The 23129-nt window shown below is 49.9% G+C and overlaps 1 protein-coding gene across 5 annotated transcripts in view; it reads left to right on the top strand.

Moving 5' to 3' along the window:
- LOC135197915 (glycoprotein-N-acetylgalactosamine 3-beta-galactosyltransferase 1-like) overlaps positions 1–23129 on the top strand; it is a 497298-nt gene that overhangs the window by 46761 nt on the left and 427408 nt on the right. The window lies entirely within an intron of this gene.

Here is a 23129-nt window from a genome sequence, read left to right as displayed (position 1 = left end):
CCTTGTAAAAGTTTGTTACTGAGCTCCCACTTACTTTAGCATTATTATTCAAATTGGTTGCACTATTACCACTGATAGTGTTTGAGGTTGCACGTTTTTCAAGAGCTTTTTGTCTGTTCTCAGCCATTCTTTGTGCAGCTTCAAGGCCTATAAACTTCGTGGAAGATTTAGAATCACTGCTCACTGAAGATGCACCACCATTACATGAAAACTGAGATGTTACCTCACTATGAAAAGATTGGAAGCTACCAGATCAGGAGGTCTATTGTAACTGCTGGATGATGAACTACTATTCTTTTCAGACAAAGGATTTACAAAGCTGCTGGAGGACTTAAAAACACTTGGCGTATTACTACTGGTTTTGTTGCTGGGATTTCCTCCAGAAGCCTTTAAAAGTGCTAGCTTCTGAAGGGCCTTCTTCCGGTTCTCCTCCATACGCTGCCGTTGTTCAGGCGTTAAGGTACTCATGGCTGGAGTTTCAATTTTTCAGATCTATTGAAAATGACTCATCTATCTACAAGCCCATGATGGTTTCCTGAAAGTAAAATTACTTTTGAAATATCCTATACTGGAAAACAAAACTCCCACAAGCCAGGTCAAGGCACAGTGCCCTAAGATAGGTTAGGTTAAAGATTGTTAGGTTAGGGTACATCTCTCATGAAGCATCGCTGATTTACTTTGAAGCAAGGCAGAACCCATGGAAGAGTTCCTAACACACACAATACTCTCTCCAACTAATCACAGTAAAGCCATTTTGCAATTAAAAACCATCAATAAAATCTAGACATTAGACAATTAAAATTTTTGTTAGGCTAATGGGCATCTCAAAAAAACAGGCCTACCTACCTAGGGTAAAACATCACTGTGCTGCCATTTGATCAGAAAAATTAGCCACTTTTTCACTCAATATTTAATTGGTGAAACAACTATACAATTCAATATTTATGCATACCATTAAAAAAACTGAAGTTTCCTCTACAAAGTGAGATATATGAAACTGCCACACAAAGTAAAATAAGCATGTGAAGTCTTCTTAAAATATGTGTTCCAGGCATTTTTTTTAATCCCATATAGTGTGGTATGGTTGTGAGTGCCAGTCGGTTTTACAGTGGCAGACACGTCCTTCCCAGCGCCCGTTTGAACAACATTTGCGTATATATGTAACGTTTATTGACGTTACTCAAGATTGTAGTTGTAATCAGCACAATAAAACAACATTCTGTTGCCTATGACATATTAGTGAAAGTATGAGATGTCTTATTCCCGGGACCATGGTTTGAACTGAAATGACAATTTGTCCAAAATTGCATTTTTCCTAACTATACAAACCTGAGGTCCTTTTACAATAGGAAGGTACTAGCGGCAGCTGGATAGGTTCGTAAGCTTTCGAACAAGGGGTTCGGTAGTTAACTGCTTGTCCGACAGGCGCGCGCGCGCGACTGGGAGGTAAACAAATCACTTTTGCTTTTGGCCCAAGCAAAAAACTGCAGAGTGAGGGGTGCATGAGGTGGGGCTATGTGTAAAAGGACCTCAGGTTTGTATAGTTAGGAAAAAATGCAATTTTGGACAAAAATGATATTGTTATGTTACAATAAAGTTTCATACATACTTACCTGGCAGATATATACATAGCTAAGACTCCGTCGTCCCCGACAGAAATTCAAATTTCGCGCCACTCGCTACAGGTAGGTCAGGTGATCTACCGGCCTGCCCTGGGTGGCAGGACTAGGAACCATCCCCGTTTTCTATCATATTTTCTCTCTTCCACCTGTCTCCTGCGGGGAGGCTGGGTGGGCCTTTAATTGTATATATCTGCCAGGTAAGTATGTATGAAACTTTATTGTAACATAACAATATCATTTTCATACAATCAACTTACCTGTCAGATATATACATAGCTGATTGGCACCCTTCGGTGGAGGGTAAGAGACAGCTTCTATATGGAATAGACAGGTAAACAACATATGTGTAGGTATAAATAAAACCTTGGTTCCTACCTGATAGGTGGTAGACTTCATGGTGTTTGCCCAGTAGTCTGCATCACCTCAAGAAAACTTTAGCGAGATATATGATCTATGGCCAAGAGTCGTTGTGGGTCTGCCGATGGGGTCTTATCCGCTTACTCGGCAGAGCTAAAAGGACTTTGTCAATGGGTGCTGATCCACTTAATATGACAATACACCTTATGAAGGAGCACACAACCAATCCCGACCACCTGATCCTAACCATATGTAGAACTAAGGATTGTTCCGAGTTATCCCCCGAACTCGTCACAACAACCGTAACTCAAAACCACTACGCACACATACATAATTTCAAAAAAAAATTATACTCAACTAATTGGATATGACAAGAATTCTCTTACTGAACAACATAGACGGCCGCCCGTGCTAGCCTAAGTCCTTAATATTGTTCGAAGAGACTCTCGACCATATCCAAAAAGAAGAAAAGTATATACATTTAAGGATTGGTGTCGGCTCCCGTACCCAGAATCGTATCCGCCGATACGAAAGGACCTAGAGAAAAACACTTCTCATAAGTCACACGCACGTCTTTCAAGTAATGAGATGCAAATACTGAGTTTGCATCTCCAAAATGTCGTATCTATGATGTTTTTTAAGCGACATATTCTTATGAACGAGAGAGACGTCGCTATAGCTCTCACTTCATGAGCTTTTACTCTCAACAGTTGTAACTGTTCGTCAGGACAGGCCTTATGAGCGTCTGTAATGACGTTTCTTACAAAGAATGCCAGCGCATTCTTGGACATCAGTCTTGTGGGGTCTTTTTACCGCGCACCAAAGACCTTGTCTAGAGCCTCCCATTTGATGCTTTCTCTGAAGGTAGAACTTCAGAGCTCTAACAGGGCATAGAGACCTCTCTGCTTCTCTGCCTACGAGACTCGACATGCCTTTGACTTCGAATGACTTAGGCCAAGGATTCGTAGGATTCTCGTTTTTTTTCGCTAAAAACAGGGGTCTTAAACGAGCAAATCGCTGAGTCTCCCTTGAATCCTACTTTATCCTGCAGAGCATGCAATTCACTAATTCTCTTTGCCGTAGCTAAAGATAATAGGAATAGGCATTTGTTTCGGGTAATGTCTCTAAACGATGCCCGATGAGGAGGTTCGAATCTTTCCGATGACAGATACTTTAGGACTACGTCTAGGTTCCAGTTCGGAGGTACTGGTTCCTTAGACTTTGAAGTCTCAAAGACCTTATGAGATCGTGGAGATCTATTATCTGCCAGATCTAAACCTCTGTTCCTGAATACAGCCGAGAGCATACTTCTGTATCCCTTTATTGTGGATACGGCTATATGAGATTTTTCTCTCAGAATAGCAGGAAATCAGCAATTTCCGCTATGAGGTAGTGGAGGAGGACAACTTCTTGGATCTACACCACCTTCTAAATACCTCCCACTTTGATTGTATACTTTCGTAGTGGAGGTTCTGCTCTGTCTCTCGCGATCGCGCTTGCCACTTCGCGAGGAAAAGCCTCTCGCTCTGACAAGTCTTTTCGATAGTCGAAAGGCAGTCAGAGCGAGAGCGGGGAGGTTTTGGTGGTACCTCTTGAAGTGTGGTTGTCTGAGAAGATCCATCCTTCTTGGTAGGGATCTTGGAAAATCTACGATCCACTCTACCACCTCCGTGAAACCATTCCTGGGCCGGCCAAAAGGGGGCTATTAACGTCATCCTCGTCTCTTTTGACGCCACAAACTTTCTCATTACTAACCCCAGGATTTTGAATGGGGGAAAAGCATATACGTCTACTCGAGACCAATTTAGCAGGAAGGCGTCTACCATAAGAGCTCTTGGATCTTCCATGACCGAGCAAAAAACTGGGAGCCTTTTTGAAATGAATGTTGCGAAGAGATCCACATGAGGAGTTTCCCCACAGAGACCAGAGATCGAGACACACTTCCTCGTGTAGTGTCCATTCTGTATGAAGGACCTGGTTCCTCCTGCTGAGCCTGTTCGCTCTCACATTCTTTACTCCCTGTACGAACCTTGTCAGCAGGGAGATGTTCCTGTGAGACGTCCAAAGTAATAAGTCTCTCGTGAGCTCGTAAAGGAACGAGGAGTGAGTCCCTCCCTGTTTCCGAATGTAGGCAAGTGCGGTGGTGTTGTCCACGTTTTACTTGCACTACCTTGTTTGACACCAGAGGTTCTAGGCTCTTCAAGGCCAGATGTACGGCGAAGAGCTCTTTGCAGTTTAGTGCAAGACACCTGTGCTGGTTCCCAGGTGCCTGACACTTCCTCTGAGCCTAATGTCGCTCCCCAACCTCTCTCCGACGCGTCGGAGAACAACACTAGGTCTGGGTTCTGTGTTCTTAGAGAGATCCCTTTGTTCTCTTCCAGAGGGAGCAACCACCACTGTAGGTGTGACTTTATCTCCACTGGAATGGGAAAAACGTCCGACAGTTGTCCGGTTTTCCAGCTCCAAGACCTACTTGAGGAAGAATTGAAGCGGACGTATATGAAGTCTTCCTAGAGGGAAGAATTGTTCTAGCGAGGAAAGCGTCCCCAGAAGGCTCAACCATTCCCTCGCCGACGTTTGTTGCTTCTCTAAAGAAGAGAGAGCCTATCCGCAAACCTTTTGCGATTCTCTCTTGCGAAGGAAAAACTCGAAAACCCCGAGAATCCATCCGAATCCCCAGATAGACTAGGTCTTGTCTGGGGGTCAGCTGAGACTTCTCGAGGTTCACAAGCAATCCCAACGCTTTGATTAAATCCAGAGTTAACTTTAGGTCCTCCAAGCACTGTCTCTCCGATCTGGCCCTGATGAGCCAGTCGTCCAGATACATAGAGACATTCACTCCTTTGAGGTGAAGAAACCTCGCCACATTCTTCATCAGGCTTGTGAAGACCTGAGGAGCTGTGGACAGGGCCGAAACACAAGGCTCTGGACTGAAAGATCCTTCCCCCCGTCATGAAACGGAGGTACTTCTTCGATGAAGGGTGGATCGGGACGTGAAAGTAGGCGTCCTGGAGATCTAAAGACACCATCCAATCTCCCTGTCGTAATGACGCCATGACTGAAGCAGAAGTCTCCATGGAGAACTTCTCCTTCTGAACAAATTTGTTCAGAGAGCTGACGTCCAGTACTGGCCTCCAGCCTCCCGAGGCTTTCGCCACCAGAAAAAGGCGATTGTAAAACCCCGGGGAGTGTTGATCCCGTACCAATTCTATCGCTCTCTTTGTCCCACATTTGTTCCACCATCGATCGAAGAGTATCCCTCAGCACAGGATCCTTGTATTTGGCTGATAGTTCCCTTGGTATTGACGTTAGGGGAGGAGTGTTCAGGGAAGGGATACGATATCCCCTCCTTAAGATCGCCAAAGATGACGCGTCTGCATTTATCAGTGTCCAGGCTTCCACAAATCCCAGGAGCCTGGCACCTACTGGTGCTTGGAGGAAAGAATCTTCATTTTCCCTTCTTAAAGGGACGAAAAGCAGATCTACCTCTCTTCTCTGGAGCCTTCCTCCTTGTGGAAGGTCTGGAGGTCGGACCACCTCCCGAAAGGGCTGCACCGTTGTACTGGGTCCTTTCTTGTCCGATGCAGCAACAGGTTTCTTCTTTCTTGCTGACTGCGTCAGCAGATCCTGAGTTGCCTTCTCAGTTAAAGAATGCGCAATGTCCTTTACTAACTGAGAAGGGAACAAAAAGTCAGATAGAGGCGCATATAGAAGTGCTGCTCTCTGAGCATGTGAGACTGCCTTTGTTAAGAAGGCGCCATAAACAGTCCTTTTCTTTAAAAGACCTGCCCCAACAAAGAGGAGAGTTTCAAAAGATCCATCCTGTACCGCCTTGTCAATACAAGACAATATGACAATTTGTCCAAAATTGCATTTTTTCCTAACTATACAAACCTGAGGTCCTTTTACAATAGGAAGGTACTAGCGGCAGCGGATAGGTCGTAAGCTTTCGAACAAGGGGTTCGGTAGTTAACTGCTTGTCCGACAGGCCGCGCGACAGCGCGACTGGTAGGTAAACAAATCACTTTTGCTTTTGGCTTTTCCAAGCAAAAACTGCAGAGTGAGGGTGGCATGAGGTGGGGCTATGTGTAAAAGGACCTCAAGGTTTGTATAGTTAGGAAAAATGCAATTTGGACAAATTGTCATTTGTTCCGACACGGCATACAAACCTTCGGTCCTTTTACAATAGGAAGACTCACTTCTTGGTGGGTGGAATCTGAGTCTTTTGTGAACAGACTGGTGTTCGCCCAACCTTGGAAGCCTCCCTGGTCGTAAGAGCGAGGGAGGGATCCAAGCCTCTGTCCGATTTGATCGGGGTGTGCACCGCAGGATCAATGGTCAGACCTCTGGACCAAGTACTACGAGAGAGGCAAGCGTATCCTCTTCGTACCAGCAAACAAGAACAAGTTCCTATTTGCAAGAGGCAACAACGTTATGGTTTGTCTCTTGTTGGCATCCACTTCCCCCCCCTTGTAGGAGGAAGTGGTGGATATTCGCTCCCATCCCTAGTGAAAGGGATAGGATGGGGCTCTGTCGAGTAGCTCACCGGCATCTCGTCCTTATCCAGCAAGGTGATGACCGTAATTCCCTCTTACCCACAGGTAGAGGGGTAGAAAAAGATAGGAAGAGAAGCCAGTCACTCTCTCATTCACTTATCTATTCTTACAGTCACACCAGGACTCGATGCTGTTCAGCCTGCTAGGGTCTGGGTTTAGCTACACAACGTGTTGAGCAGCCAACCACACGGGTCCTAAGGAAAACGATCCAAGGACCTGTGGGCAATATCCAAAAGGTAGAAGGATGCCAGTGGTCTGGTTGTACCGAGACCCCTGCCTCAGCCTGCGCCACGGAGAAGTTCTTGTGTAACTCGAGGGAGTGTACTTCTAGGTCATCTTGGTGCTGACGAAGAGTCTTCAACACTCCGCCTGGGATGTCGAGTTTCTTTCTTCAGAAAGCGCGGTCCGCGCTTTCACAGGACAAAGCAGCATCTCCTTCGCATCGAAGGCGGTGAAGTCCATTAGGGAGGGGGACTGTGAAGGACTCTAACCGATCGTCAGGAACCGAAGGGTTCAGAGTCCTTCGCTACGAATTCGGTACGAAATCGAGCGTCACGAATCCCCCCCATCCCCTGGATGCTTGACTTCGCAGGCAAAGTTCATGCAATTACCTCAGGAAGGAAAAGAAGGGAATTGTCGAATGACCTATCCTCTTCTCGACTTCGGTGATGTCCTGTACCCATACTGGTCTATCCGTCTGCAGCGAAGTTGTTGTTCTCGGTAGTGGATAGGACACCGACACTCAATGTTGGGTGTCGATGGTATGGGTACTGTGACAAGCCGTTAGGACGAAGAAAAAGATTGTTATGGAACAACCGAACTAAGTCCACAGCGAAGTTCGTAACAGACTTGGGCGCTCTGACAGCTGCCTACTGACTGCGTTCGGTAGGAGGCAAGTTGTCCAAGCACCCGAGCAAGTCACGTGACCTTCGCCTTAACAGGGTTATGCCAAGAGACTAAACAAAATAATTTGTTCGTCACCGATGCCAGAAGGCAAGGTGATGACTCTCTTAAGGCATGTGCCCAACAGGCGAAAGTCAATTGCCTTCTAGAGACCGCGGTCCCTTGATGGCAAGATATCTCATAGTATAGTTGATTCGAAGGGTAAGGAGAAACAACACTATGTGACGTTGAAGACGAAGGTGTACAGAAAATGCAACCTACGTCTTCACAGCTGAACCGAGAGAGGATTCTCAAGATTCTGAACCTGTGCTACAAAGACTGAGAACGCTAACCGCTATTGATTGCTGTCCGGTGAGGACCGTAGTTGCAATAAAAGCGGAGCGCTTCCAGTAATGAAGACAGGGAACTACTGCCTGAAGAACTGCTTCTCATGGGCTGAACATTTGGAAGTAGAGCTGTCAGGTCGGAGAGTAGGCGATGTCTTCTGACATATCTGTTAATTCGGGGCGAGCAATGAAATTGCCCACCTACGAATACGAGATATTTTGAAGACAAACTCAGATGTCTGCAAAAATCATTCGCATTATCGCAGTGCGATGCAGCGGTTGACTAGTACAGACTTCTGTTACCGTGCGGTAAACAGAAAGATGACAGAGTCCAAGAGATATCTCTGTTGAAAATTCTCGCAATGTCGAAGGCGATGAAATCGAGCGTCACAGCAGTAGATGGTCCTTCATTATTGCGAGAATCCCCGTTAATCAGAGACCTAAGTCCATGATTGTTGGGCAGAGATACGGTTCGGTAGTCAATCCAACCAGGGGAGAGAGAGACGTAACCGACCGTGCATCTCAGAGACCTAGCTGATACTGAGCGCTATCAGGCAGTTCAATACGCAGTAGCTCTCGGTGACTCGTCATCCTGAGTTGCCAGGTAATCCATTATTCCACGAAGGAATGCGTTTCGGCTAGAACCATCGAGCATAAAGAATACGCTCGAGCAATTATATTTAACCGAAACGGATTTCGGTAAATACAAAAGCTGATTTGGTGTTGTCATGACAATACCAAGTATCTAAAATCGAAACTGATAACTGCTGGAGGTTGCAGGCAACCCCGAGTTGCAGTTCAATTAAGATACAATTCGTCTCGGTCACAACCGTAGAGTTAACTACGGTATCGCCTACCCCACGGACAATTCAACTGTTAAAGAATCATGTCGCGAGGGTAATATACGTAGTATATTTGTAGGTCTGTACCACGACCTCCATCCTAAATTCTTTTCCCCTCGAGGAATGAGAATAAGGATTGGAGATCGACCGCCTTCGTTCTCTTATTCAAGAGAGTGAAGGAGAAGTCTTTCCCAAAGGAAAGCTTCAATGGTGAACAGAATACGAAGACGATAGTTCAAGCCAAACTGGAAGTTCCCGTCCCGTTCTTCTCTATTCCAGGTTAAGCGCCTACTGTGAGATACTCTTCTTTCAGCAGCGGTCTTCTTCCAAATGCTAGAAATTACAGGAATTCGAGCATAAGCGAGGTTCCCCGATTTATCGTGTAACAATTATCGGGGATTCTCGCTCACTTTGGACCGTGGTCTCGCCTGAGTGTTTGGAGATCGTAAAAACTCGAACACTCTGAGTGCGCTAGAAATTCCGTAGAATTCTAAGCACTCTGCGAAACCCCCCACCGAATTCGTCAGACGATATCGGCTGGTGGTCCTCTCGATTCCCGTAGAAATCGAGAAAGGGCAGGATCCCTCCTCAATGACCGGGGCTTACGTCAGGTAGGACCCGAAGGTCCCCCCGGTAGCGCAGCCCCTAACGTGGGATCTTACAGAGAAATCTCTGTAGGATCCCTCCCCTTTCCCTCGTAGCCGTAAGCAGAGAGGGAATGGGGGAGGAATTGGATACTGGCTCGCCTTCCCAGCGGATCTAGCAGTTGGAGAAGAAAAGGAGCAGCCATCGCCTTACGGCGATGGCCTCTCAGAGCCTGGGAAAAAAAACGTATCGTCAGGAGAAAACGTTTTCCCGAGGAGGGTTACGAACTCATACTGTAGGTAAGTGTCTGCCGCCACTGTGAACGTTGTCTGGGTGGGGCTGATCGACACCTGACAGTAGAGCCGATACCGCTCCGACTCATTCCAGTCCTCGTCGAGGTCGAAACCTCAGGAGGACCGAAGGGGTATTTAAATACGGTGTCCGAAGACACGTATAAACGCCTCTGTCGCAGTAGAGGAGGTGAAGTAGCTTGTTCGACCGTCCAAAAACTGATAGAGCCTTCTTGTCCGGAGACGAGAGACTACCTGGTTCAACACAGTCGGCAAGCTCCGATCGCGGCCGACCCACCGTCGATTTGGGTTCCCTCTCGGGCCCCAAAACGACTCGAGCCGAGACGTGCTCTGCTTGGTGGGAGCGGCGATCCTTCCCCGAGGTCATTGTGCTGACGAATCAGCGCCGTAACCTCGGCAAAGTTCCTCTTGGGTCTCGGAAGTCACAGCATCTTGCAGAGTGGGAACCGCCGTTAAGCCCTTCGAACAAGAAGCATATTCCGAGAACCCTTCCTCCTAAGAAGGGGAACAGCGACAGCCTCTCGGTCTTCCCCATCCACTTGCGCATACGCCCTGCCGGTCCAAGAACCGTGCCTGGCACGTAGGGCGTTGTGGTGGGATCATGAGGGGCGCACCCCTCACGATCACTCCTCAATACCTCGCTCCTCCCGGTGTAACCCGAGGTGGTTGAAGGTACGGGAGAGGCAGACCTGACGCTCCCTCGTTGCTCGCTGGCAGAACCAGCAGGCTTGGAGGGCTGCAGGCGATCGTCAACCCGCGGTGGCGATCGAGCTGCAGGCCTGGTCGAACCGTCTCGCTGTGGAGAACGGCTGGACTGAGCACAGCGGCCCCGATCTCGAGTGTCAGAAGAGCTGGTGCTGGTTGCCGTACCCGATCGCTCTCTGTGAGAGCGACGGTCAGGCGACCTGCAGGCTCCACTGTCACAGTGAGACCGGTGCTTGTCCTCACGGCACGTCACGTCGCTGGTTCCAGCCGTGGCTGGCACCGGCGAACGGGAGGACCTCTTCCCAGCCTCAGCCCGTGGCCGGTCGTGGACCGTCACGTCCCCGGGTAGCCAGCTGTTCGCCGCGAGAGCGAGAGCTGGTCTGGTGAGAGTCGCGTGAGCGGCTGTCACCAGTCTTCCGCCCCGTGCCGTGAACCTGACGCTGAGCGGACTCAGAGGTCTGGTTCCTGGCTGCACGGTCGCTGGTAGGCGACCGTACACTCGGTACCTCCCGCGAACGAGAGGCCGAGACGGACCCTGATGCAGTGGCAGCACCACTGACACCAGGCGAGGAAGTACCGGTGTTAGCCGGTACCCCTCTGGTCCCCGTAGTCTTCTCCTTGCGGAAGAAGAGACGGGCCCCCGCTCCCGAAGGAGCAGGAGGACCAGCGGAAGGAACCCTCCCGTCCCACCGAGGGTGAGACGGGTCCCGAGAAGCTCCCGAGGAAGCTTCTTAGGAGGGAGGAGGCGACCTTCTTCTTCCTCGGCTGTAAAGCCTTAGAAGTCGAAGGGGAAGAGGCGGCGCCGACGACGATGAAGAAGATGAAGACGACGACCACGACACCTTCCTCCTCTTCTCGTCAGCTTCCTCAGGACAGACGTAAGATCTGCTATCCAGGGCGGAGCCGGGGCTGCTGTAGCCGAAGCCACAGGGCCCGGACGCACCTGTACAGACAGACCAAAGTCTGGGGTAGTACCACCACGAACAGGGACGACATCAGCAGGTATGGGCATCTCAGGACAGCAGGCACGGCCAGCACATCATCGGTAGGGACAGCCAGCGGCAGCAACGGCAGGAACAGCCAGTGCAGCAACGGCAGGGACAGCCAAGCGCAGCAACTGCATCCCAGAATCGGCAGGTACGGCAGGCAGCACGGAAAACACAGGAAGTGGAGCAGCAGCCAGCAAACATCCTGGTACGGCGGCAGGTCCAGGGGCGAGTTCTAGGGCAGCGGAAGTGTGGTCGCTGCAGCGCGGCAAACCCACGAGCGGCGGCGGCACGCCCCCTCTCGGTACGGCGAACGGCACTTCACAGCGGCTGTAGGCAAGACTGAAACCACAAGTGAGGCGAGTACACCAGGTGAGGAGGACGTCGTCACCTGGTTGCGTGGGTCACCACTCCATGGGTGACCGCAGTAGGCCCAGACATAGAACCGCAGCCCCTGGACACCAGCACGCTCTGCAATTGGAAGGACGCCCATACCTCACCCAAGGTCCACGCTCGTGGCAGTAGCACCTGCGGAAATAATAGTAGTAGCGATTAATTGTGGGGAAATCCCCTCGGGCGGGGGTTTGATCCCTCCCGAACGAGTGGAAGACCCCTAATACAATTGTACATCGGGCACCGAGCGCCCTCCCCCGCGCTCGACGGATCGGGCGAGGAGAAGAACGCCGATAACCTCCCCCCCCCCCAAGGGGAAGAGCCATCTGTGGGAACTGAGCGGGGGGGGGGTCTCGTTCCCCACCCCCGCACAGTACCCATGTACGCAACAACAAAATAAGAGCCCAGAGCAATCGTGCCATCGGCACGAATACAAGGCATAAGGATCAATTCCCTGACTGAGCGGAACTTGAACCAAATAATATTGATGCAATCAATAATAAGGAACAAATGAAAATGCATCTTGCAAAACGATTCACTTCACAATGAATAAGCTCGGATCGAGCGCATTTGCGCCCTCGGTACCGAGCGCAAGGGTGAAAGGTTCCATTCCTTACCTTTATGGATCAAGGTTTCTGGAAACCTTGATCCATAATGAATTGATGCAATCAACAAATATATGAAAATGAAAAGACTACTGCGCTTGCGATTTCACTTCATACAAATAAAAAGGGGAAGGATCAATTCCCGTGAATAGCGGAACATTGATCCCAGTCAACAAAGCAATCTCAATAAAAAAAAATGAAAATGAGAACTGCACTTGCGATTTCACTTCATTCAAAATAAAAAGGGGAAGATCAATCTCCGGGTAAGCTCGGAAACTGATCCAAAATGAGTATTGCTACAATAAAAAATAATATATGAAAATGAAAAAGAATACTGTACTTGCGATTCCACTTTCATACTGAATAAGTTTCCGTGCCGAGCGCATTCGTTCGGCAACGGGCATACAGGTCAAAAAAATATAAATGAAAAGAGCACTTACTTACGATTTTCATCTACACATTTCCAACCCAATATACGCTCGGAGCGAGCGCTCCCGCCCTCGGCACCGAGCATACACAATACGAGGATCATTCTGGAAAATGAATTCCCGCAATTTACGCCCTCAGTCCCGGCACTCAGGTAATCGGAGGGCGTTGTGAAGACAAGATCCTTTAATTCACAATTGAATTCAATGAAATGATTGTACTTACAATTCAGTTTCACTAGATACATAGAAAAAGAAAAACACAATCATGCGAAAGCAAACGACGATGAAGCGGGCAGAGAGCGATGATACACGTCCACACGCCAGCAGGCCGAAAGCAAAAGTGGTTTGTTTACCTACCAGTCGCGCGCGCGCGCCGGTCGGACAAGCAGTTTAACTACCGAACCCCTTGTTCGAAAGCTTACGACCTATCCAGCTGCCGCTAGTACCTTCCTAATGTAAAAGGACGAAGGTTTGTATGCCGTGTCGGAACAAATGCATAACAGGGCTTCAGGTTCGATTCCTTCCGAATCATGGGCTTTCTTGGACATCACCCCAAGGGACCAATCTAAGAAGTTAAAAACTTCCAATACACGAAAGAGTCCCTTGAGGAGATGATCCAGTTTCCGAAATTCCCCACGTAATCCGTGCAGAATTGAGACTTTGACGCCTTGAAGGCGTCAACCAAAGTCGAAAAATGACAATTTGTCGAAAATTGCATTTTTCCTAACTATACAAACCTGAGGTCCTTTACAATAGGAAGGTAACTAGCGGCAGCTGGGACGGTCGTAAGCTTCGAACAACGGGGAGAACGGTAGTTAACTGCTTGTCCGAGTCGTGCGCGCGCTCCGCGCGCCCGAGAGGTGAAGAATCACTTTTGCTTTAGGCCCATGCAAAAAGTTGCAGAGTGAGGGGTGGCATGAGGTGGGACTATATGTAAAGGACCTCAGGTTTGTATAGTTAGGAAAAATGCAATTTCGACAAATTGTCATTTGTTCCGATACGTAATACAAACCCTCGGTCCTTTAACAATAGGAAGACTCACTTCTTGGTGGGAGGGAACTGAGTCTTTTTTGGTGAACAGACTGGTGTTCGTCCACCCTGGAGTGCCTCCCTGGTCGTAAGAGCAAGGGAGGGATCCAAACCTCTGTCCGATTGATCGGGGTGTGCACCGCAGGATCAATGGTCAGACCTCTGGGCCAAGTACTAAGAGAGAGGCAAGAGTATCTCTTCGTACCAGCAAGCAAGAACTTGTTCCTGTTTGCAAGAGACAATCATAAAATGATGGGTTTGTCTCAATTTGGCATCCAACTTCCTCCCCCTTGTTGGAGGAAGTGGTGGATATTTACTCCTATCCCTACTGAAAGGGATAGGATGGTGCTCTATTGAGTAGCTCACCTGCATCTCGTCCTTACCCAGCAGGGTGACGACCGTGTCCCTACCCAAAGGTAGAGGGAAGAAAAAGATGGGAAGAGGAGCCAGTCACACTCTCATTCCTCATCCATTCTTACGGTCACACCAGGACTCGATGCTGTTCAGCCTGCGAGGGTCTGGGTTAACTACACAACGTGTTTGACAACCACCACGGTTTCCCAAGGAAAAAGATCCAAGGAACTGTGGGCAATATCCTGAAGGTAGAAGGAGGTGCATGCGGTCCGGTTGGACCAGGCGCCTGCCTTCATTACCTGCGCCACGGAGAAGTTCTTGCGGAACGCGAGGAGAATGATGAAGAGGCGTCCACACTCATCCTGGGTGTCGAGTTTCTTCAGACAGCTCCGTCGCACCCTTCACAGGACAAAGCAGCATAGCCTTCGTATCGGAGGCCGGTGACGTCCATTAGGGAGGGTATTGTGAAGGACTCGAACCAATCGTCAGTTTACGAAGGGTTCTGAGTCTTTCGCTACGAAGATCGGTACGAAATCGAGGGTCACAAATCCCCATCCCTTTGTGCTTGACTTCTCAAGAGAAGTCATGCAGTTACCTAAGACGAAAATAAAAGGGAAGGGAGTCGTATGACCTATCCCTCTTCTCGACTTTGGTTATGTACAGTACTCATACTGACAAGCTATTAAGACGAAGTAATGATTGCTCTGGAACAACCGAACTAAGTCCACAGCATAGTTCGTAACTGACTTGGACGCTCTGACAGCTGCCGACTGACTGGTTCGGAATCAGTAGAGGCAAGTTGTCCAAGCATCCGGGTAAGTCACGTGACCTTCGCCCTTTAAAGAGTTATGCTGAGAGACCAAACAAATAAAATATTTGTTAGTTCACCGATGCCGGACGGCGCGGCGATGATTCTCTTAATGCATAAACTCAAAAGGCGAAAGTCAATTGCCTTCAAAAGACGAGGTCCCTGATGGCAAGAAAATCTCATAGACGTTGAATCTCAGCTTAAGGAGAAACAAACAACTATGTGACGTTGAAGACGAAGGTAGGCAATGAATGCAACCTACGTCTTCCAGCTGAATCGAGAGAAGGAATCTCAAGATTCTAAACCTGTGCTTACAAATGACTGAAAACGCTAACCGCCATTTCATTTCTGTCCGTTGTGCAATGAAAGCGGGGCGTTCTTCAGTAATGAAACACAGGGGAGAGCCGCTTGAAGAACTGCTTCTCATGGGCTGAACGTTTGGAAGTAGAGCTGGCAGGTGTGGGAGTAGGCGATGTCTTTCAATACATCTGCTAATCCTGGGGTGAACAATGAACAATTGTACACCTCCGAATACAAGATATTTTGAGGACAAACTCAGATTCCGCAAAAATCATTCGCATTATCGGGATACGATGCAGCAAGAGACTATTACAGAATTCTGTTACCGTGCGGTAAACAGAAAGATGAGAGTCGAATAGATATCTCTGTTTAAAATTCTCGCAATACCGAAGACGATGAATACTAGCGTTTTCTCAGCAGTAGATGGTCATTCATGTATGCGAGAATCCCCGTTAATCAGAGGACTTAAGTCCGTGATTGTTGGGCAGAGATTACGGTTGTTATTCAATCAAAGCAGGTGAGAAAGGACATAAACAACCGTCTATTCTCCAAAGCGGCAGCTGATACTGAAATGCCTCGGGCAATTCAATACGCAGTAGCTGTCGCTGACTCGTCCATCCTGAGTTGCCAAGTAATCCTTTCCACGAAGGAATGCGTTCGGCTAGAAACCACCGAGCATAAAAAGATATGCTCGAGCAATTATATTTAAGCGAAACGAATTTCGGTAAATATAAAAGCTAAAATGGTGTTGTTGTGACAACACCATAAGTATATAAAATTGAAACTGGAAACTCCTGGAGGTTGCAGGCAACCCGGGTTTGCAGTTCAATTAGAATACTTTTCGTCTAAGTCGTAATCCGTATAATAACCAGGATATGCGCCTACCCCTCGGGACCAATTCAACTGCTTAGCAGAATCATGTCGCGAGGTTAATATACGTAGTATATTTGTAGGATTCTGAACAACGATCTCCATCCTAAATTCTTTCCTTCAAGAAAAAACAAAATAAGATTGGAGATCGACCACCTTCGTTCTCTATTAAGAGAGTGAAGGAGAAGTCTTCCTCGAAGGAAAGCTTCAATGGTGAACAGAATACTAAGACGATAGTTCCAGCCAAACTGGATATTTCCCGTCCGTTTCTTCTCTATTCCAGGTTGGTCGCCTACTGTGAGATAGTCTTCTTTCAGCAGCAGTCTTCTTCCTAATGCTAGAAATTCCAGGAATTCGAGCATAGGCGAGGTTCCCGATTATCGTGTAACATATCGGGGATTCTCGTCTCGCTCACTTTGGAACCGTGGTCTCGCCTAAGTGTTTGGAGATCGTAAGAAACTCTAAACACTCTGAATGCGCTAGAAATTCCGTAGAATTCTAAGCAGTCTGCGAAACCCCCACCGAATTCGTCAAACGATATCGGCTGGTGGTCCTCTCGATTCCCGTAGAATCGAGAATGGGGCAGGATCCCTCCTCAACGACCGGGGGCTTACGTCAGGTAGGACCCGAAGGTCCCCCCTGGTAGCGCAGTCCCCAACGTGGGATCCTACAGAGAAAATCTCTGTAGGATCCTTCCCCTTTCCCTCGTAGCCGTAAGGAGAGAGGGAATGGGGGAGGAATTGGATACTCGCTCGCCTTCCCAGTGGAACTAGCAGTTGGAGAAGAGTAGGAGCAGCCATCGCCTTGCGGCGATGGCCTCTCAGAGTCTGGGAAAACGTATCGTCAGGAGGAGAAAACGTTTTTCCCCGAGGAGGTTACGAACTCTCACTGTAGGTAAGGGTCTGCCGCCACTGTGAACGTCGTCTGGGTGGGGCTGATCGACACCTGACAGGAGAGAGCCGATACCGTCCTCCGACTCATTCCAGTCCTCGTCGAGGTCGAAACCTCTCAGGAGGACCGAAGGAGTATTTAAATACGGTGTCCGAAGACACGTAGAAACGCCGCTGTCGCAGTAGGAGAGGTGGAAGTAGCTTGATCGACCGGCCAGAACTGAGAGAGCCTTCTTGTCCGGAGACGAGAGACTCTGGTTTCAAGACAGAATCGGTAAGCTCCGATCGCGGCATACCCACCGTCGGTTTGGGTTTTCCCTCGGGCGGGCCCCAAAACGACTCGAGCAGAGACATGGGCTCTGCTGGTGGGAGCGGCGATCCTTCCCCCCGGGTCGTTGTGCTGACGAATCAGTGCAATAACCTGGGTAAAGTTACTCTGAATCTCGGAAGTTACAGCGTCTTGAGGAGTAGGACCGTCCAGTCCCTCCAACAAGAGCAGCTCCCAGGACCCTCCTCCTTCAGAAGAAGGACCAGCAACAGATCCCTGACGGTTGCCTCCAATCACTTGCGCGTACGTCCTGGTTGGTCCTAAGACCAACCTGGCACGTGCGGCGTCGTGACGGGATCGTGAGCGGCGCATCTCTCACGATCACTCCTATATACCTAGCTCTTCCTGGCGTATGCCGAGGAAGTTGTAAGGTATCGGAGAGACAGAACTGACGCTACCCCCTCTCCCCCTGACGGTCGCCTCCAATCACTTGCGGCGTACGTCCTGGTTGGTCCTAAGACCATACGTGGCACGTGCGGCGTCGTGACGGGATCGTGAGCGGCGCACCTCTCACGATCACTCCTAGCTACCTCGCTCTTCCCGGTGTAGCCCGAGGAAGTTGAAGGTAGTGGAGAGACAGACCTGACGCTCCCCCCCCCCGCTCGCTGGCAGGACCAGCGTACGTGGGGGGCTGCAGCCGATCACCAACCCGCGGTGGGGATCGATCTGCAGGCCTGGCCGTGCCGCTCACCTGTGGCGAGCGGCTCGACTGAGGCACGTCGACCCGGTCCCGTGCGTCAGACGAGCTGCTGCTGGTCACCGTATCCGCCCGGTCCCTGTGGGAGCGGCGGTCAGGTGACCTGCAGAGCTCGCTTTCGCCGTGAGACCGGTGAGCGTCCTCGCGGCACGTCAAACCGCTGGTACCAGCCGAGGCTGGTACCGTCGGTTGGGGGACCTCTTCCCAGCCTCAACCCGTGGCCGGTCAGAGACCGTCACGTCAACCCGAGGTACCGGCTGGTCGCTGCGAGAGCGGCCGCTGGCCTGGCGAGAGTCACCTGAGCGGCTCTCGACAGTCTTCTGCTCCGTGCCTCGGTCATGACGCTGAGCGAACTCAGGCGTCTTAACTTTGGCTGCACGGTCACCGAAGGAGATCGTACACTCGGAACTTCTCGCGGACGAGAAACCGAGCCGGTACCTGGCTTAGCAGCAGAGCTGCCAAGACCAGGCGAGGGTGTACCAGCGGTAGCCAGCACACCCTTGGTCCCCGTCTTCTTCTTCTTCTCAGAAGGGGAGACGGGCCCCGTTCCCGAAGGAACAGGAGGACCAGCAGAAGAACCCCCCGTCACACCGGAATGTGACGAGCCCTTCGAAGTTCCCGAAGGAGTCTTCTTAGGGGGAAACAAAACCCGGTTACCAGCTGTGGTCGCTGCGAGAGCGGCCGCTGGCCTGGCGAGAGTCACCTGAGCGGTTCTCGCCAGCCTTCTGCTCCGTGCCGTGGTCTTGGCGCCGAGCGAACTCTGGCGCCGAAACTTTGGCTGCACGGTCTCCCGAGGGAGAGCGTACACTCGGGATCTCCCGCGAACGAGAGACCGAGACGCCGGAACCTGGCGTAGCGGCATCGCCGCTAGCACCAGGCGAGGAAGTACCAGAGCTACCGATACTCCTCTGGTCCCCGTCTATCTCTTCCTTACGGAAGGGGAGACGGGCCCCGCTCCCGAAGGAGCAGGAGGACCAGCAGAAGGAGCCCCCGTCCCACCGAGGTGGGACGGGCCCTTAGAAGTTCCCGAAGGAGACTTCTTAGGGGGGGGAGGCAGCCCCCTTCTTCTTCTTCGGCTTATGGGCCTTAGAAGTCGAAGGGAAGAGGCAGCAACAGACGAAGATGACACCTTCCTCTTCTTCGTCAGCTCACGCAGGACAGTCGTCAGGTCCTCCATCCAGGCCGGAGTCGGGCCTATTGCCGAAGCAACACGGCCCGACTGCACCTGTCCGGAAGGACCTGGGACTGGGGAAGACACACCATGGGCAGGACCAGCATGGACAGGCGCAGGAACCAGGAGCGACAGGAACAGCAACCAGCTCAGGAGCGCAGGAACAGCGGCAGCGGTCAAACACAGAAGGGACAGCCAAGCCAGTAGCGGGAACCACATCAGCGACAGGTACGGCAGGCCCAGCCATCGCCTCGTAGAATCATCGGCAGCCAGCGTGGTACTGGCGGCCGGTCCAGGGGCGAGCTGCTGGAACAGCGGAAGTCTGGGGCAGCAACACGAAGAAAACACAGGCAGCGCGCATACCCCTCCTCGGTACGGCGGCGACCGGCCCTAGAAGCGGCAGACGGCGTCACCACACAGCATGGTGTGTAGACCAGCGGGGGGAAGCAGCATAAGCGGCCGTGAAGGTTGTAGTGGAGACCACTCCAAGGTCACCGCCCCAGACCTCGCTAGACTCTGCAGCAGATCGTGGATGCTAGGCACGCCCTGCAGCCGCAGTGGTCCATACCTGTCCAAGGTCGTCTCCCACGGCTGTAGCACCTGCGGTAGCACAGACAGATTAGTAAGAGGGGTTCCCTCACGCACGGGGGGGGGAGACATGCCCCCACCCCGAACGGAAGGAAGACCCCAAAAACAAAATACGAGGAAGCTGAGCGGGGGGGCAGGAAAGAAGACGAAGAATCGGATACCAAGGGAGTCGCGGGAGAGCTTTCCGACGACTTCCTGGCAGACCTTCGCTTCCCCTACCCCCGCACAGTAGTGAAAAGTGATATGAAAATGAAACAGAATACTGCACTTGCGATTCACTTCATAGAACTTAAAGAGGGAAAAATCAATTCCGGTAAGAGCGGAAACTTGATCCATAATAATATGATGCTATCATAAATATATATGAAAATGAACAATACTGCACTTGCTATTTTCACTTTTCACAGCAATAAATCGTAAGGATTAATTCCCGGGTAAGAGCGGAATTTGATCCAAAATTAAATTTGATGCAATTAATAAATGAAAATGAAAAGAAAACTGCATTGCGAATCCACTTTCATTGCATTCTATTCATACAAAATAAGAGGCTCTTGCCGAGCGCAATCAAGCTCTCGGCAACGAACGCACAGGGCCAAAAAATATAATGAAAAAGAGTACTTACATCTTTCAATTACACACTTTCGCCCAAAATACATGACTCGGGCGTGAGTGCGCCCGCCTCGGCACCGAGACATAATTCAAGGGTTCAATTCATGAAAAGAGCGGAAATCGCCGTCTCTACGGCGATAGCTCCATGTTGATTCATAATTAAGTAATGAAAATGAAAACAGTGTACTTACAGTTTCATTTTCAAGTCAATCCAAACCATTAGTAGAAAACACAATATAAACAAAGCATACGACGATGAACGCGGCAGAGAGCGATGACGAAAACACGTCCTTCACACCCGCGGCCGAAAGCAAAAGTGGTTCTTCACCTCTCGGGCGCGCGGACGATCGGACAAGCAGTTAACTACCGTTCTCCCCTTGTTCGAAGCTTACGACCGTCCAGCTGCCGCTAGTTACCTTCCTATTGTTAAAGGACCGAGGGTTTGTATTACGTATCGGAACAAATCTGCCTCTGTTGTAGAAGGGAGAGCGATACCCATATTCTCTCCCGTCTGATACCAAATGCCTCTTTTCCCAGCTAATCTTGCTGGAGGCATGCAGAAGACTGTCCTCACTAAGTCTTTCTTAGACTTCATCCCATGAGTCTAAGGAATGTATGCTCTCTTCATCGATATGGTGGGTTTTCATTTTTAGAAAAGACGAAGGCTTCTTCGTCTTAGCACTGGAAAAGAGCGAGCGCGGAGAAGGAGGAGCGGCAGGCGTCAACTCGTCTCCGTACTCCTCAAGAAGTAGGGTAGTCAACACCTTATAGTTAGACAGACCTTCTCTTCCACTATATTCGTCATCCGAGTTTTCCTCTAACTCGGGATCTACATGCGTCTCCGCTCTCCTTTCCGAACGTTCTTCTTCTTGAGGAGACAAACTCCTAATAGGAGAGGGGCTAAGGGAATGATAATCCTTCCTCTTTCCCGCTCTAATAGTCTTGGAAGGCGTCATAAGCTTCGGCTTCTCTAGAATTTAGAAGACTCTTCACGCTTACATGACGCTTCCCGTTCGCCAAGCGTCATGGATGACGTCTTTTGCTGACGTCTCGATGACGCTTCGCGCTTGGAAGACGCTCCGCTCTCCAAAGGCGTCCTACTTGGCGTCATAATATTGGACGGAGCGTCATGTCTATGCTCCGTTTCCAATGACGCTTCGCGTCTAAAAGACGTCTTACGTCTCTCTGGCGTTACGAAACTCTCGTAAGCACCTGTTCTCGCTCTCGAACTAGACGCTTCTGTAAGACGTTTAGCCGTTTCCCGTCTGTATGACGCTTCTCGTTGAACAGGTGAGAGAGGACGAGACTTCTAATTGGAAGCATCACGTCCTTCCGACGTGGCGCAAAACTCCCACTAGAGATGACAGTTGCTCTTGAACTGCCATAATGATCTTTCTTGACGCTTCTCCCACGTCCAGTGCATGACGTCTTTCGTCATCACTCGGGGGAGAAGAAGGAAAGGGTACTTCCGCGTACACTTCAGGTGACGCTGACGCCCCCTTCGCTTTCTTGCTAGAAGACGGAGCGTCATCTGAGAAACGCTCTGGACTAGAATCCATGTCAGGCGTCATATAACGCTTCAGTGTCTCGACAAGTTCGATTCCTTCCACCCTCGTTTAGGTGAGGGAGAGGGAGAGGACGAGAAACACTCGCGAAGGACGCTTTTTCTATAGCGCCCTTGAGCCGCCTGCCACGAAGCAGAGCTAGCTGAAGGGACGTCTGACCGTTGGGATTCCCCACACCTCCTTAAGGCTTTCGACTTTCCTTCTCCTCTGGGCTCGTGAGCTTGGAAGAGGTCTAGGCCTGGGAGCGTCGCAGGGACGATCAAACGCCCCCTCCACAACACTGGGAGAACTCACTTCACTGTAATGCTCACTTTCACTAGCCTTACCTTTGAAGTCAGCCATCTTGGACTTCATGTCTCTAATTGTAGCTTTCAGATTGGCGATTCCGATGCCGAATCCGAAAAAAGCCCTCTGAGAATGAGATACATAGGGAGAATCTACATCAGTAGGATTAGAATTATCAGTGAAAGGCTCAATAGGCCTTGAACCTCACACCTTTCAATCGTCTAATTCTATCCCTCTCTAACTTCTTCAAATAAGAAGTCAAAGTCTTCCACTCTTCTGCATTCAATCCCTCGCATTCCTTACAAGTATTAATAGCAGAACACTGAAACCCCCTACATTTACGGCATACAGTGTGAGGATCAACCGAAGCTTTCGGTATCCTCACCCTGCAGCCTACATTCACACACATTCTCACACTCACATTAGAATCAGACATACTGAGAAAATCCAAAAGTTATTCCAAAAAACAGTCCACTGTAGCGAATGCCAAAACACGATCCAAATACGTCACCAAAAAGCCGAAAAACGATGATCAAAGGATGAAAAATGAATCTAAGTCAGGAGGTAATAACAACAATGTTGATACCACCGGCGACAGAGAAAATATGATAGAAAACGGGGATGGTTCCTAGTCCTGCCACCCAGGGCAGGCCGGTAGATCACCTGACCTACCTGTAGCGAGTGGCGCGAAATTTGAATTTCTGTCGGGGACGACGGAGTCTTAGCTATGTATATATCTGACAGGTAAGTTGATTGTATGAAATTGTCATTTGTTCCGACACGGCATACAAACCTTCGGTCCTTTTACAATAGGAAGACTCACTTCTTGGTGGGTGGAATCTGAGTCTTTTGTGAACAGACTGGTGTTCGCCCAACCTTGGAAGCCTCCCTGGTCGTAAGAGCGAGGGAGGGATCCAAGCCTCTGTCCGATTGATCGGGGTGTGCACCGCAGGATCAATGGTCAGACCTCTGGACCGAGTACTAAGAGAGAGGCAAGCGTATCTCTTCGTACCAGC

This window comes from Macrobrachium nipponense, chromosome 21 (assembly GCF_015104395.2).
Source record: "Macrobrachium nipponense isolate FS-2020 chromosome 21, ASM1510439v2, whole genome shotgun sequence".
NCBI lineage: Eukaryota > Metazoa > Arthropoda > Malacostraca > Decapoda > Palaemonidae > Macrobrachium > Macrobrachium nipponense.
This window is presented reverse-complemented; position numbering and strand designations above follow the sequence as displayed.